General features: G+C 45.5%; 2 protein-coding genes across 2 annotated transcripts in view; one reads left to right on the forward strand and one right to left on the reverse strand.

The window, feature by feature from the left end:
- Positions 1-7,044, reverse strand: part of SETD4 (SET domain containing 4) — a 115,228-nt gene extending 108,184 nt beyond the window's left edge. Inside the window, exon 1 of the mRNA XM_056559604.1 lies at positions 6,989-7,044. The gene's annotated coding sequence lies outside the window, so the exon portion shown is untranslated. The remainder of the gene's footprint in view (positions 1-6,988) is intronic.
- DOP1B (DOP1 leucine zipper like protein B) overlaps positions 1-15,069 on the forward strand; it is a 248,102-nt gene that overhangs the window by 521 nt on the left and 232,512 nt on the right. The gene's annotated exons all lie outside the window — the stretch shown is intronic.

Raw genomic sequence — 15,069 nt, forward strand, 5'->3', positions numbered from 1 at the left:
TAATCTACCCCTGCTGAAGCTAGCGTGACTACTGGACCGCAACTAATTCCCTAAATCCAGTGGAACAGCGCATAATACTTAAAGACTCTAAATTGCTAAAGTCCCAACCTTTGTCAATCTCCAAAGAGAGCACTTGTATGCATAGAGACTGTTCCGTTATTGAAGCTTGCAGAAAATCTTCAGTAAAAGTTATACCTGTTTCAGAAAACTCTCCGGTTGTGGACATTCTATTATTATCTACCTCCCTATCGCTCTTGGGAAGGGTGGCGGTAGGACAAGCTTTACTGAGGACCCCCCACCCTGGCGTCACGAATAGCAAGGGTTAACAAGCGCCCTTTAAATACCGCACAGCTACACTCCCCATACCCTACATCCCCCAGGCTACCACAACATATTGTAATTAGGTCCTTTTAACCCTTATGTGATGAGTTCCCCCCCCCCATATTGTGATTAGATCCCTATTTATGACCCCGTGCTGTGATTAGATCCCCCTTGTGACCCCATGTTGTGATTAGGTCCCCCTTTATACACCCATATTGTGATTAGATCCCCCTTGTTTCCCCATGTTGTGATTCGGCGCTCAGAGGGGGGAAGGTGGGTGGGAGAGAGAAGCAATAAACGTCTTCAAGACACACTCATTTGCTCTGTTGATACAGTTTTCCTGCATACTAGTTATTTACTGAAACACGTATTATATCTTCCTAGTTGTGTCATAGCAGAAAACTAATAAGCGCCTTCAAGTCAAACGCATTTGTAAGAAAACTAACCTCCAAGCTATATTTGGTAAAGGAAATGTTGGACGGGGTAGAGGACAGAAGATCCCTGCCAAGTCCTCTGCCAGTAAGAATACTGGTGCCAGTACCAGCACCAGTACAGGTAGCAGCAACAGCAGCCAGGTGCCTGGTGGTAGTAGGAGCAGCCGCGTCAGCCATCCCAAGTTCTCACTGTCTTACAGAGGTTATGTGGTTTCACAGGATGATATGGCTTTTCTGGACTGGATGAGCCCTCACTATTCTGAAGAGTCTGACTGACAATATGACGATGAGCCAGATGTCAGTGGATTTCTCCCCATTTACAGTCACATGGCACAGTGGAAATGTTCATCCTAGACGCCATGTTTCCTACTGTCTGTCTTTACTGCCCCCCCCCCCCTTACTACTACGCAGAAGGATAGCACTAGCCACGAGAAGGAATTGTGTGAGGAGAGTTAACCCCTTAACGACGAAGGACGTAATTGTACGTCCTGGTGAGCTGGTACTTAACGCACCAGGACGTACATTTACGTCCTATACATAACCGTGAGCATCGGAGCGATGCTCGGGTCATGCGCGGCAAGCCCCGGCTGCTGATAGCAGCCAGGGACCCGCCGGTAATGGCGGACATCCGCGATTGCGCGGATGTCCGCCATTAACCCCTCAGATGCCTTGATCAATACAGATCAAGGCATCTGCAGCATCGCAGTCACTAAAATGGATGATCGGATCGCTCCTGCAGCGCTGCCGCGGCGTTCCGATCATCCAGAACGGCAGACGGAGGTCCCCTCCCCTGCCTCTGCTGCCTTCCATGGGCCTTCTGCTCTGGTCTGCAATCGAGCAGACCAGAGCAAAAGATGACCGATAATACTGATCAGTGCTATGTCCTATATCGAATGATTGCTATAAATAGTCCCCTATGGGGACTATTAAAGTGTAAAAATAAAAGTAAAAAGATAAAGTAAAAAAAATTTGAAAAACCCCCTCCCCCAATAAAAACGTAAATTGTCCCATTTTCCCTATTTCACCCCCAAAAAGTGAAAAAAAAATTTACTCACGTTTTCCATATGGTCTTCTTCCCGGTCTTCTCCTCGCTTTTCTCTCCGGCCGGAAGCTGGGTCTTTTGATGACGCTCGACCTGTATTTCTTCTTGATCCGCCGCCATCTTCGCCCGGTGACTCATCGCTCCCATGAGTCACTGCGGGCTGTGCCGGCCTCCCCGCCCGGAGTCGGCTACTCCCCCAAAGTTAATTTATTCTGCGCATGCGCAGTACTACGCAAATAGCGTAGGGCTAATGCTAGGCTCCTATCGCTGCCTACGTTAGCCCTACGCTATTTGCGTAGTGCTGCGGCATTCTTGTGATGCCGCTAGTGCAGTGTTTCCCAACCAGGGTGCCTCCAGCTGTTACAAAACTACAACTCCCAGCATGGCCGGACAGCCGAAGGCTGTCCGGGCATGCTGGGAGTTGTAGTTTTGCAAAAGCTGGAGGTACCCTGGTTGGGAAACACTGCGCTAGTGGGAACATGGATCAGTGGGCTAGTGGGCACATGGATGGGTGGATCAGTGGGCTAGTGGGCACATGGAGAGGGCTGATGAGCTGGGAGGGGGAGGATGGGAGGAGATAACCACAAGGGAAGGAGCTGTGGGCGTCACTTTATTATAATTTATTATAATTTCCTGGGGGGGGGGGGGAGAGGAAGGGGAGAGAGCAGCAGCTAACAGGAAGCTGGCGCAGGGAGTCATGGGAAATGTAGTCTTTATGACATGGCTGCATACTGCTACAGGTGGCAATTACAAGAGAATGGCTGGGCCAAATTTGACAAATGAGGTATCGTTGGAATGGTCTTTGAAAGAGCTATCAGATTAGGTAAACTTTTTTTTTAAGTACCAGCGCTCCGGAGTACTCCTTTAAAGGGTTAAAGGGGTACTCTGGTGGAAATGTATTTTATTTTTATTTTTTTTATCAACTGGTGCCAGAAAATTTAACATATTTGTAAATTACTTCTATTAGAAAATCTTTATCCTTCCGGTACTTATTTAGCGGCTGTATATTACAGAGAAAGTTCTTTTGTTTTTGGATTTCTTTTTTTTTTTCTGTCCACAGTGCTCTCTGCTGACACCTCTGTCTGTATCAGGAACTGTCCAGTGCAGCATAGGTTTGCTATGGGGATTTGCTCCTGTTCTGGAGAGTTCCTGATAAGGAAAGAGGTGTCAGCAGAGAGCACCGTGGACAGAAAAAAAAAAAAGAAATCCAAACAGAAAAGAACTTTCTCTGTAGTATATAGCAGCTAATAAATACTGGAAAGATAAAGATTTTTTTATAGAAATAATTTACAAATCTGTTTAACTTTCTGGCACCAGTTGATTAAAAAAAAATGTTCTCCACCGGAGTACCCCTTTAAGCTTTGGAGTGTGTTGCCGAGGTGGTGGAGGTGGAATCAGTGGCCGAGTATAGCACTAGCAGGACTGATGGTGGTAGGTGTGGTGGGGATACTGCAAGGCATCATGGTGGCTATGCTGGGGGAAGCAAGGAGCCCAAGAAGTTCATGCAGAGATGAGGGGCGTGGAAGAGGAGGAGTTTGATATTGAGGATGATGTGATGTTGGACAGGACGTGGGAACCAGTTGAGGAGGAGCGGAGGGTAGTGGCAGTGTGCAGCAGAGAAGAGCATAACAGAGGTAGGGGAAGAAAACCTGCAAAATGTTCAGGTGACGGAGATGCTACTCTCTGCGTAGGTCCCTGTCCGGTATTCTGCTGTTTGGAAATTCTTTTCCACCTCACCAGATGCAGACAATGTGGCGCAATGTCGTTTGTGCAAACAGAAAGTAAGCCGTGGCCAGGGTCCAAGAGTAGGAACCACGTCTCTATGTAGGCATATGGAGCGTCACCAAAATGCTGCGTGGGACAGTCGAGACGCCCCACTACGTGAGGAAAACGCTGCTGCTCCTCCAGATCACTCCCAATGGTCTAGCAGCCAGGCCTCGTCCACAGGCAGCACATTATCTGTCTTGTCCTCATCAGTGTCGTCTTCTCCTCCTCCTCAATCTCATCAGTTATCTGTTGGGGAATCCATGTCCTCCAAACAACAGTATTTACCCAGTCACCATGTTGTAGTGCTCCTCAATTTGCACCTGGCCAATCTGTTGGTGGCGCAGGTGCTCCCGTACCATCATGTTTAATCTACGGCCTTTAGGCAACTGATGGAGTGTGACCAGCCCATGTGGCGCATACCTAGCTGCCATTATATTTGCCATGAAAGCCTTCCCCGCTTTGCACAATCATGTGGCAGAGAAAGTGGACCAGTCCATGCAGTTGTCTGTGTGAAGACAGTAGGTACTTGGAGTAGTAGCTACGGCCAGGGGCAATTCATGTCTTTTGTGGCCCACTGGGTCAACATCCTGCAGAACGAGGCTCCACTGCAACAAGGCCATGAAGTTGTGGTGACACCTTAACAGTTGGACCGATCAGGTTAAACTGCTGGAACTACCCACCCGCCTATCCTCATGCAGGCTCTCCTCCTCCACAAACATCTTGCATTACCCCACAGAAAAGAGTGTAGCTTAACCCCCTCCTCCTTTCATTGCTGCAAAATACTGCTGCTGATATTCCTTTTAGAACAAACGCTAAAGGTGATGATTAAAGAAGGAGGAATGGAGGAGAGTTCCCATCTGGCTGCCAGCAGTACGGATGTTCTCCTTGAGGAGGAGGACTTGGATGAGTAGGTAGAGGAGGAGGAGGATTTGGCAATAGACTCTGCGGAAGGCATAGGACCAGGACCATTCAAGAGGCGACACTAATGATGAGGAGGACCACGACCAACCTTGGCAGTATGGGATGGAGGCAGAACAAGCCGGCCCTCAGAAATGCTGGCAAGGATGGCTAGCTGCATGCTTTCTTCCATGTGCAGTGACAGGCATTGCATTGCCAGCTGAAAGAAGTGACTTCTGAATAGCAACACTCTTAGATCCTCGGTATTAAGCCAAAATGTTTTTTTTTTTAGCGCCTTCTGAGAAGGAGGCTAAATTGGAGATTAATAAAGAGGAGCTACGCAGAAAGTTTGCCACTGCTTTCCAGCATCAAACACCTGCCAAACGGGGGTCCAGTCTCCTCTCTCCGCTGAGTCAACGTTGCACTCCCTCTGCCAGCACTACCCCTGCAAGAGGCAGGAGCAGCAGCACCAGCACTATCTTCCCACTGGAGTACATGATGACGAAGTTTCTGCATCCGGTATTCTCCCCTGACATCAATCGTCAGTACAGGGATGTGAACCACCACCTGAACAGTGAGGTTGAGACCTACCTCAGCAGTGCCCTTTCTCTGACAGACACCATGAGCCTAGACCCAATGGACTTCTGGGTCACCAAGTTAGACTATTGGCCAAAACTTGCCCTATGTTACTTCGGAGAGAGTGTTCAGAGCAGCAGGCGGCATAATCACCCTGAAAGCGAACAAGATTGTCAGCCACCAATGTGGAAAAACTTCCCCGTAACCACACCCCTTTTTGAGGATTTCTTGAGATTTTGGTGTAAAAGTTGGGTTGCATTTTTTTTTTCTTTTTTGGGACACACATTTAGGTTCACAACCCGAAAAAACAAGTCATGAATAGTTAAATAGATGAGGGCCAGTGTTGCTCAAAAATTTGCTGGTGTTCCATAAATTGACCTTATTTTAATACTAGATAAGGAATAGTGTTTTTGACTACACAAATTGGAAAATTGGAAAAATGTCACCTGAAGCCTTTGTAAAAAGAAAATAAAACTGTCCCCCTTTAGTCACGGTTTGTTTTTAAAAAAAAAATCTGATAACTTTTTAGTAAACATTTTTAAAAAGAAATACGTCTGTACCGCAGCACAGTATACCTGTCAGTATCACACTGATATGCAGCCTGTGCGATCTAGCATATGGTTGGACCTCGCAGGCTGCCGTACTAGGCAGAAAGGAGGCTGTCAGCTGGCCTCCTGCAGCCATGGCAAACAATGGGAGCCCAATGGTGAAAAGGGGGAGCCCCCTCCCCCTGTTAACCCTATAGATCCTGTGATCAGGACTGTTCATAGCATTGATAGGGTTAATGCTGCAGAGACCAGCGCGATCCCGGTTTCAGCAGCAGTGCGGGACATCATACTACCAAGGGGCACGATTTCATCATCACAACCAGATGCAGCACTATCCTCTTTTTTTCTACCATATGTCCTTATCCAGAGCCCCTGGCCAACACACATTTGCCTTCATCTGATGTGCTACTGATCTAGTCTATCATCTTTTTCCGGCATACTGTCTAGGAATCAGTGATCATATATGTGGTTAGGCTGGGTTCACACTACGGTTTGTCATTACGGTTCCCGTATACGGCTGGGAGGAGGGGTGGGCGGGGCTTAATCGCGGCGTAATCAGCCGTATTTGGAAATCGTAGTTAATGTATGTCTATGAGCCGACCGGAGTGAACCGCAGCCTCCGGTCGGCTGCTTTTTCGGCCGTATGCAGTTTCCCGACCGCAGGCAAAAACGTGGTCGATCCCAATATCAGGGAGGGCGAAACGCGTAGGTAAAAGAGACCTACCACAATTTTAAGATTGTATTGTACTACCCTCTTACCTTCTTTTTCTATTTCCACACTTATATTAGGAGAAGATGATATTAGGGACTTGAAGAATAGGGCTTCACCTGTACCCCTTTTTTCCTTATGTCCCCAATTTATGTGTGTACCCCCTATTATCTTTTTTTACTGATATTAGTAAAAGTTATGTTTTAACAAAACCCAAATGGTGTTTATACTAAGTGGTGTTTGAAACCTGCAAGTAAGTCACAGTCACAGTGTTGTCAGCCACAAGTCAGTCAAGTCAAAGTCTTCTGTCTAGTCAACGTGGCCTGCACTAAATTGGCCACCTCTACTACAAGTCCCAGCAAGCCCTTAAGGTCTCTGAAGTCACTGGTCACCTCCGTGGGCCCCGGCTGAACTGTATAGACTTTTCCACCTGTCAACCTCAGTAAAGCTACCGTTGTCCGTAACTTGGCGTCGTAGTCATTATTGCCCCCGTGCCTAGCCCAGGATCCAGCAGTATACCTTTTGGAGTATTAAGGATAAACCACGACCTGGCATCACAAATACAAGGGGTTAAAGCCATCTGCCCCTAGGGTAATTCCATCTGCCCTGCATCTCACACCCGACACCACAAGGCCATTGCCATTAGGGTGTCCGCCAGGGGTTAAGTCCTGGGGGGAAAAGAGTGGGAACTCACCCATGATTTCCACTCAAGAGCTGGTCCTGCAGGATTCCTGCTAATGGGAATGGTGATCCTGCTGTGGATAAAGTGCAGGAACTCAGTTCCCACAAGTTCCTGCAGGAAATGGTCTGAACAAAGTTTTGTAGGTGGTACGTGTCACAGTAACATCCACATGATGCCAGGACACAAGGGGGGAGATTGATCAAAACCCGTCTAGAGAAAAAGTTGCCCATAGCAACCAATCAGAGGCCTTTTCAAAATTGAAAGAAGCGATCTGATTGGTTGCTATGGGCGACTCAGCAACTTTTCCAGCAAGGTTTGCAGCAACATTACGTAGAACTTCTCACTGCCACTGACGGCTTGTTTTCTCTACCTAGTCCACCCATCACTAAATTTAGCTCTTCAGTAGGGAAGCCGGTTCTCATTGTAGACACTCACAATGACCCAGCAGATAATTTATAGTGCAGAATAATCGTGACTAAGCTCTTCTCAAGCATAACCTTGTGTGTCCTATGTGCTACCGATAACTATACACAGAATATACGTATTGCACACAGTCTACATTTACCTTCAGTATATGTGGTGCCTACTCTGTGAATGATGAAATGCACAGTTTACGACAACAGGGTAACGTTAACCAACACATTCCAAGGTTTAGACAGTTCTCCTGGGCCAAGCGCTGGGGACAATAACGAACACATATGCAGGGCTACGGAAATTTTTTACTGAGGAAGGAGTGTTGGTAATATCCTTTTACAGTACAGATCAGAAGAGGGGGGATGACAAGTAATCCTTGGGAGCCTGTTGCCTCACTGGGACTTGTAGTTACTTACGCTTGACTATATTATGGTTGCTGCAGACTTTATACTTTAGCTTTAGACTTGTGACAACCCACATTGACTTTAGACTGACAAAGGAAAATTCCCCGGAGCTTCTAGATTATCACCAGTAGTGTTGCTCGCGAATATTCGCAATTCGAATATTATTCGCGGATATCGCATATTCGCGAATTCGCGAATTTCGCAAATATAGCGCTATATATTCGTAATTACGAATATTCGTTTTTTTTTGTTTTTTTTTTCTTCACAGTACACATCACAGTGATCATCCCTCTCTGCTTCCAGCTTGTATGGTGTAAAGAAGGCTCTAATACTACTGTGTGAGACTGGCGCGCGTAAATTCGCATATACGAAAATTAGCATATGCTAATTTTCGCGTATGCGAATATCCACATATGTTAATTTTCGCATACGCGAGTATTCGCATATGCGAAAATAAAACGACAATATAACGAATATGCGAAAATTGCATGGTGTAGATTTTAGACTTTTCCTTAGGCCGACTCACTCTCCCAACTCCTAACTAAATAAGTTCTTCTCCACTGATCTACTCATTTCCCCCTGCACTACATAAGGACTAAGCTAGAGACCTCCCATTGGGGCATCAGGATCACATGGTTTACACTGATAAACACATGCATAATGCAAAATGGCAGCTTAACAAAATACAATTTACCCTTGAGTAGTTGGCCCAGAACAGTGACACTGGAAAAACCTGAAGCAATGTTTACCAGACAGGACAACATCCTGCACTGGGTCACCACATATACCTAACCCAGCTAATTATTTTAGCTTTTAACCCTTTGGGAACGGAGCCCATTATAGCCCTAAGGACAAGAGCATTTTTTGCAAATCTGACCTCTATCACTTTATGTATTAATAACTCTGGGATGCTTTTACTTATAAATTTGATTCCGAGATAGTTTTTTCGTGATATATTCTACTTTATGTTAGTGGTAAATTTACATCGATACTTGCATCATTTCTTGGTGAAAAATTCAAAAATTTCAGGAAAAATTTGAACATTTTGCATTTTTCTAACTTTGAAGCTCTCTGCTTGTAAGGAAAAGGGACATGTCAAATAAATTATATATTGATTCACATATACAATGGCCCTTATTTACTAAGAGTGTTGTGTAGGTTTCTTTGTGGGTTTTAATTCCCTATAATTTATTTTCCACGGTATTTACTAAGGTTTCCCTACATTTTCCACTTTCCCTACATTTAGCTTTTTACACATGTTCTGATCTGTTGGGTTTTCCTCAGCTCAAATCCACCACATTTTCTGTGGAAACCTTAGTAAATATGTTGGGTTTTTGGGAAAATATCGGGAACACGCCCCTTTTCGGAGACCACGCCCCATTTCTCCTGCGGGCACGCCCCTTTTACAATTTTTTTCATTAGTCAGGGTTTTTTCAATTCTGGCGCAAATTCTGGCGCAGACAGAATATCTGGTGAAATGCAACAGAATCTGGCGCACAACCCGACAAAACATTTCGGGTTTGCAATAGCAAATGAGGGCCAATATGTCTACTTTATATTTGCATCATAAAGTTGACATGTTTTAACTTTTTGAAGACATCAGAGGACTTCAAAGTATAGCAGCAATTTTCCGATTTGTCCCGAAAATTTCAAAATCTGAATTTTTCAGGGAACAGGAGTGAATGAGGGTCTTTATGTTGGAAATCCCCTATAATTGACTCCATTATGAAAACTGCACCCCTCAAAGTATTCAAAACGACATTCAAAAAGTTTGTTAACCCTTTAGGTGTTTCACAGGAATAGCAGCAAAATGAAGAAGAAAAATACAAATCTCCATGTTTTACACTAAAATGTTATTATAGCCCCATTTTTTTCATTTTTACAAGGAGTAAAAGGTAAATGTCAGGATCCGGACTGGTATGCAGCGAGGACACTGGTGGTGGATCCTCTGTGTCAGTGAGGTGATGGCGTGGGCCGTACCAGGGGAACGGAATCTAAGGGGTTACTGGTTTTCAACAGAGCCCGCCGCAAAGCAGGATGGACTTGCAGCGGCAGGTAACCCCCAGGTCGTTCCACCCGATAGGAACTCAACCCCACTGACAGCTGAGACAGGCGCAGTACACAGACAAGGCAAGAGCAAGGTCGGACATAGCAGAAGGTCAGGGCAGGCAGCAAGAGTCGTAGTCAGGGGCAACAGCAGAAGGTCTGGGTACACAGGCTTGGGAACACACTAAAATGCGTTCTCAGGGCACTAAGGCAACAAGATCCGGCAGGGACAGGAAGGGGAAGTGGGTTTTTATATCAATGGAGGTGATAGACACTGATTGGGCCAGGCACCAATTAGTGGTGCACTGGCCCTTTAAATTTCAGAGAGCCGGCGCGCGCGCGCCCTAGAGAGCGGGGCCGCGCGCGCCGGGATGTGACAGCCGGGGAACGGGACAGGTGAGTGGATTGGGATGCGACCCGCGGGCGGGCGCGTCCCGCTACGCGGATCACATCCCCACCGGCAGAGACAGTGCAGCGCTCCCGGTCAGAGGGTCTGACCGGGGCACTGCAGAGAGGAGAACGCCGTGAGCGCTCCGGGGAGGAGCAGGGACCCGGAGCGCTCGGCGTAACAGTAAAAAGGCCCCCCAAAACATGTAATAAATTTTCTCTCGAGTAAGGAAATACCTCAATTGTGGATGTAAAGTGCTCTGTGGGTGCACTAGAGGGCTCAAAAGGGGAGGAGCGACAATGGCATTTTGGAGAGCGAATTTTGCTGAAATGGTTTTTGGGGGACATGTCCCATTTAGGAAGCCCCCATGATGCCAGAACAGTAAAAAAATAAACCACATGGCATACAATTTTGGAAACTACACCCATTAAGGAACGTAACAAGGGGAACAGTGAGCCTTAACATCCCACAGATGATTGACGAACTTTTGTTAAAGTGTTACATAAAAATAAATTAATAAAAAATGTTCATTGAAATGCTGGTGTTACCGTACATTTTTTATTTTCACAAGGGGTAATAGGAGAAAAAGCCCCCCAAATTTTTTAACCCCATTTCTTCTGAGTATGGAAATACCCCATATGTGGATGTAAAGTGCTCTGCGGGCAAACTACAATGCTCAGATGAGAAGGAGCGCCATTGGGCTTTTGGAGAGAGAATTTGGTTGGAATGTAAGTCGGGGGCCATGTGCATTTGCAAAGCCCCCCGTGGTGCCAGAACAGTGGACCCCATCATGTGACCCCATTTCGGAAACTACACACCTCGCAGAATTTAATAAGGGGTGCAGTGAGCATTTACACCCCACTGGCGTTTGACAGATCTTTGGAACTGTAGGCTGTGCAAATGAAAAAATAAATTTTTCATTTTTACGGACGACTGTTCAAAAAAATCTGTCAGACATCTGTGGGGCGTAAATGCTCACTATACCCCTAATTACATTCCATGAGGGGTGTAGTTTCCAAAATGGGGTCACATGTGGAGGGAGTCCACTGTTCTGGCACCATGGAGGCTTTGTAAACACACATAGCCTTCAATTCCAGCCTAATTCTATCTCAAAAAGCCCAATGGCACTCCTTCTCTTCTGAGCATTGTAGTTCGCCCGCAGAGCACTTTACATCCACATATGGGGTTACACATTTTGGGAGGCTTTTTCTTATTACCCCTTGTGAAAATGAAAAATTTGGGGTAACACCAGCATTTCAGGGAAAACATTTTTCTTTAATTTTCATGTCCAACTTTAACGAAAATTTGTCAAAGACCTGTGGGGTGTTAAGGCTCACTATACCCCTTGTTACGTTCCGTGAGGGGTGTAGTTTCCAAAATGGGGTCACATGTTTTTTTATTTTGCGTTCATGTCAGAACCATTGTAACGATCAGCCACCTCTGTGCAAATCACTAATTTACAGTGAGGATCAAAAGTTTGGGCACCCCAGGTAAAAATGTGTATTAATGTGCATAAAGAAGCCAAGGAAAGATGGGAAAATCTCAAAAAGGCATCAAATTACAGATTAGACATTCTTATAATATGTCAACAAAAGTTAGATTTTATTTCCATCATTTACACTTTCAAAATAACAGAAAACAAAAAAATGGCATCTGCAAAAGTTTGGGCACCCTGCAGAATTTATAGCATCCACTGCCCCCTTTGCAAAGCTGAGACCTGTCAGTGTCATGGATTGTTCTCAATCATCATTTGGGAAGACCAGGTGCTGTCAATCTCAAAGGTTTTAAATGCCCATACTCATCTGACCTTGCCCCAACAATCAGCACCATGGGTTTTCTAAGCAGTTGTCTAGAAATCTGAAACTGAAAATAGTTGACACTCACAAAGTTGGAGAAGGCTATAAGAAAATAGTAAAACGTTTTCAGATGTCAATATCCTCTGTTCGGAATGTAATTAAGAAATGGCAGTCATCAGGAACAGTGGAAGTTAAAGCAAGATCTGGAAGACCAAGAAAAATATCAGACAGAACAGCTCGCAGGATTGTGAGAAAAACACTTCAAAACCCACGTTTGACTGCACAATTCCTCCAGAAAGATCTGGCAGACACTGGAGTTGTGGTACACTATTCCACTATAAAGAGATACTTGTACTAATATGGTCTTCATGGAAGAGTCATCAGAAGAAAACCTCTTCTACGTCCTCAACACAAAAATCAGCGTTTGAACTTTGCAAATGAACATACTGTATAGACAAGCCTGATGCATTTTGGAAACAAGTTCTGTGAACCGATAAGGTTAAAATTTAACTTTTTGGCCGGGCATGAGCAAAGAAGAAGGGGAACAGAATTTAATGAAAAGAACCTCTGTCCAACTGTTAAGCATGGGGGTGGATCAATCATGCTTTGGGGTTGTATTGCAGCCAGTGGCACAGGCAACATCTCACGAGTAGAAGGAAAAATGGATTCAATAAAATTTCAGCAAATTTTGGATGCTAACTTGATGCCATCTGTGAAAAAGCTGAAGTTAAAGAAAAGATGGCTTCTACAAATGGATAATGATCCTAAACACACCTCAAAATCCACAGGGGGATTACATCAAGAGGCATAAACTGAAGGTTTTGCCATGGCCTTCACAATCTCCTGACCTCAACATAATTGAAAATCTATGGATAGACCTTAAAAGAGCAGTGCGTGACAGACAGCCCAGAAATCTCAAAGAACTGGAAGACTTTTGTAAGGAAGAATGGGCAAAGATACCTAAAAAAAGAATTGAAAGACTCTTGGCTGGCTACAAAAAGCGTTTACAAGCTGTGATACTTGCCAAAGGGTGCAGGGTGCCCAAACATTTGCAGACGCCATTTTTTTGTTTTCTGTTATTTTGAAAGTGTAAATGATGGAAATAAAATCTAACTTTTGTTGACATATTATAAGATGTCTAACCTGTAATTTGATGCCTTTTGGAGATTTTTCCATCTTTCCTTGGCTTCTTTATGCACATTAATACATTTTTTTTACCTGGGGTTCCCAAACTTTTGATCCCCACTGTAGGCCTCAAATGTACATGGCGGTCTCTCACTCCTGAGCCTTGTTGTGCGTCCGCAGAGCATTTTACGTCCACATATGGGGTATTTCCGTACTCGGAAGAAATTGCGTTAGAAATTTTGGGGGTCTTTTTCTCCTTTTATCTTTTGTGAAAATGAAAAATATGGGGCAACACCAGCATCTTAGTGTAAAAATTTTAATTTGTTGTAGCCCCCAACTTTACCTTTTCATAAGGTGTAAAAGGAGAAAAGTCCACTCAAAAAATGTTAATGCAATTTCTCCCGAGTACGCAATTTCTTCCATGAAATACGACCTGGATACAAGGATGGGGCTTGTCTCCACCAAAACCCTACAGCAGTGTTTCCCAAACAAGGTGCCTCCAGCTGTTGCAAGACTCCCATCCTGCCAGGACAGTCTATGGCTGTCCGGCAATACTGGGAGTTGTTGTTTTGCAACAGCTGGAGGCTCTGTTTAGGAAACACTGCCGTATGAGATGTTTTTCATTTGTATTGGGGGGGGGGCAGTGAAAGGGGGTGTATATGTAGTGTTTTACCTTTTATCATTTGTTAGTGTAGTGTAGTGTTTTTAGGGTACATTCACACGGGCGGGGGTTCACAGTGAGTTTTCTACTGCAGCAGCTCAAACTTGTAGAAGGAAACCCACTGTAAACCCACCAGTGTGAATGTACCCATCCTGACAGCTCCGATCATTTTTATTTTCCGGGCGATCGAGTCACCGGTCACCCGATTGGCCTGGATCACCGCAAATCGCCAGTCTGAATTGACCGGCATTTTGCGGCGATCGCCGACATGGGGGGGGGGGGGGGATTTATCAGGACCCCCTAGGCATTGCTGCAGGATGATTGCTGATAGATATCAGCAGTCATCCTGGTCCGATCACCGCCCAGCAAGCGGCGGTTATCAAAAATACGGAGGGCATACAGGTACGCCCTCCATCCTTTATTACCGGGAGACGAAGGCATATCCTCCGTCCCCAACAGGTTAAACTCTTTTAACTCTTAAAGGGGTATTCCGGTGGGAAACTATTTTTTTCATATCAATTAGCTCAAGAAAGTTTAACAGATTTGTAAATTACTTCTATTAAAAAATCTTAATCCTTCCAGTACTTATCAGCTGCTGTATGCTCCACAGGATGTTGTGTAGTTCTTTCCAGTCTGACCACAGTGATACCTGCAAGGCTGGGGGGTGGGAGTGAGAGAGCTACGGCCGATTCCCAGGACGGGGTGAGAAGATCCAGCAGGCTCCGCAGTAATGTGGAGCCCACTCCCCAGTCCGTCGCTGGAAACCGTCCGGTAAGAAGCTTACGGTTATGTCTTCGGAGACTGTGTCTAATGTTATTGAAGCCCAGCAATGGGGGGTGCGGGGACTCAGGGACCCGCTAGCTACTTTCAGTTCCCGCATGCAGGCAAAGCTGGTGGAATATGAGCAGCTAGGAAAAAAGCTGAAAGTTATAAGGGAAGATCTGAAGTGTGCCCATTACCAGACAGATCACTCTGCCAAGGCTATGAGGGTGAGGTTCACTGCCAGAGTGTGCGAGCTGAAGGCAGAGGAGCAGGAGGTGGTGAGAGCCCGAATGCTGATTGTAGATGGAGCAGGCATGTTTAAGGAGAAATTAAAAAACGAGGACCACTTTAAAACCATGAGGACCCCTGTGAAGGAGGAAGAGGATAGCCAGAGGGAGATGGCGACAGTGAGGATGATGAGAGTGAGGGGGATGTGTGTGAGACCCCCTGTACCCCTAAGAACTCTGTCACCCCGAGTGCGGATTACATCAACCCTG

This window comes from Hyla sarda, chromosome 2, assembly GCF_029499605.1.
Source record: "Hyla sarda isolate aHylSar1 chromosome 2, aHylSar1.hap1, whole genome shotgun sequence".
Classification (NCBI taxonomy): Eukaryota; Metazoa; Chordata; class Amphibia; order Anura; family Hylidae; genus Hyla; species Hyla sarda.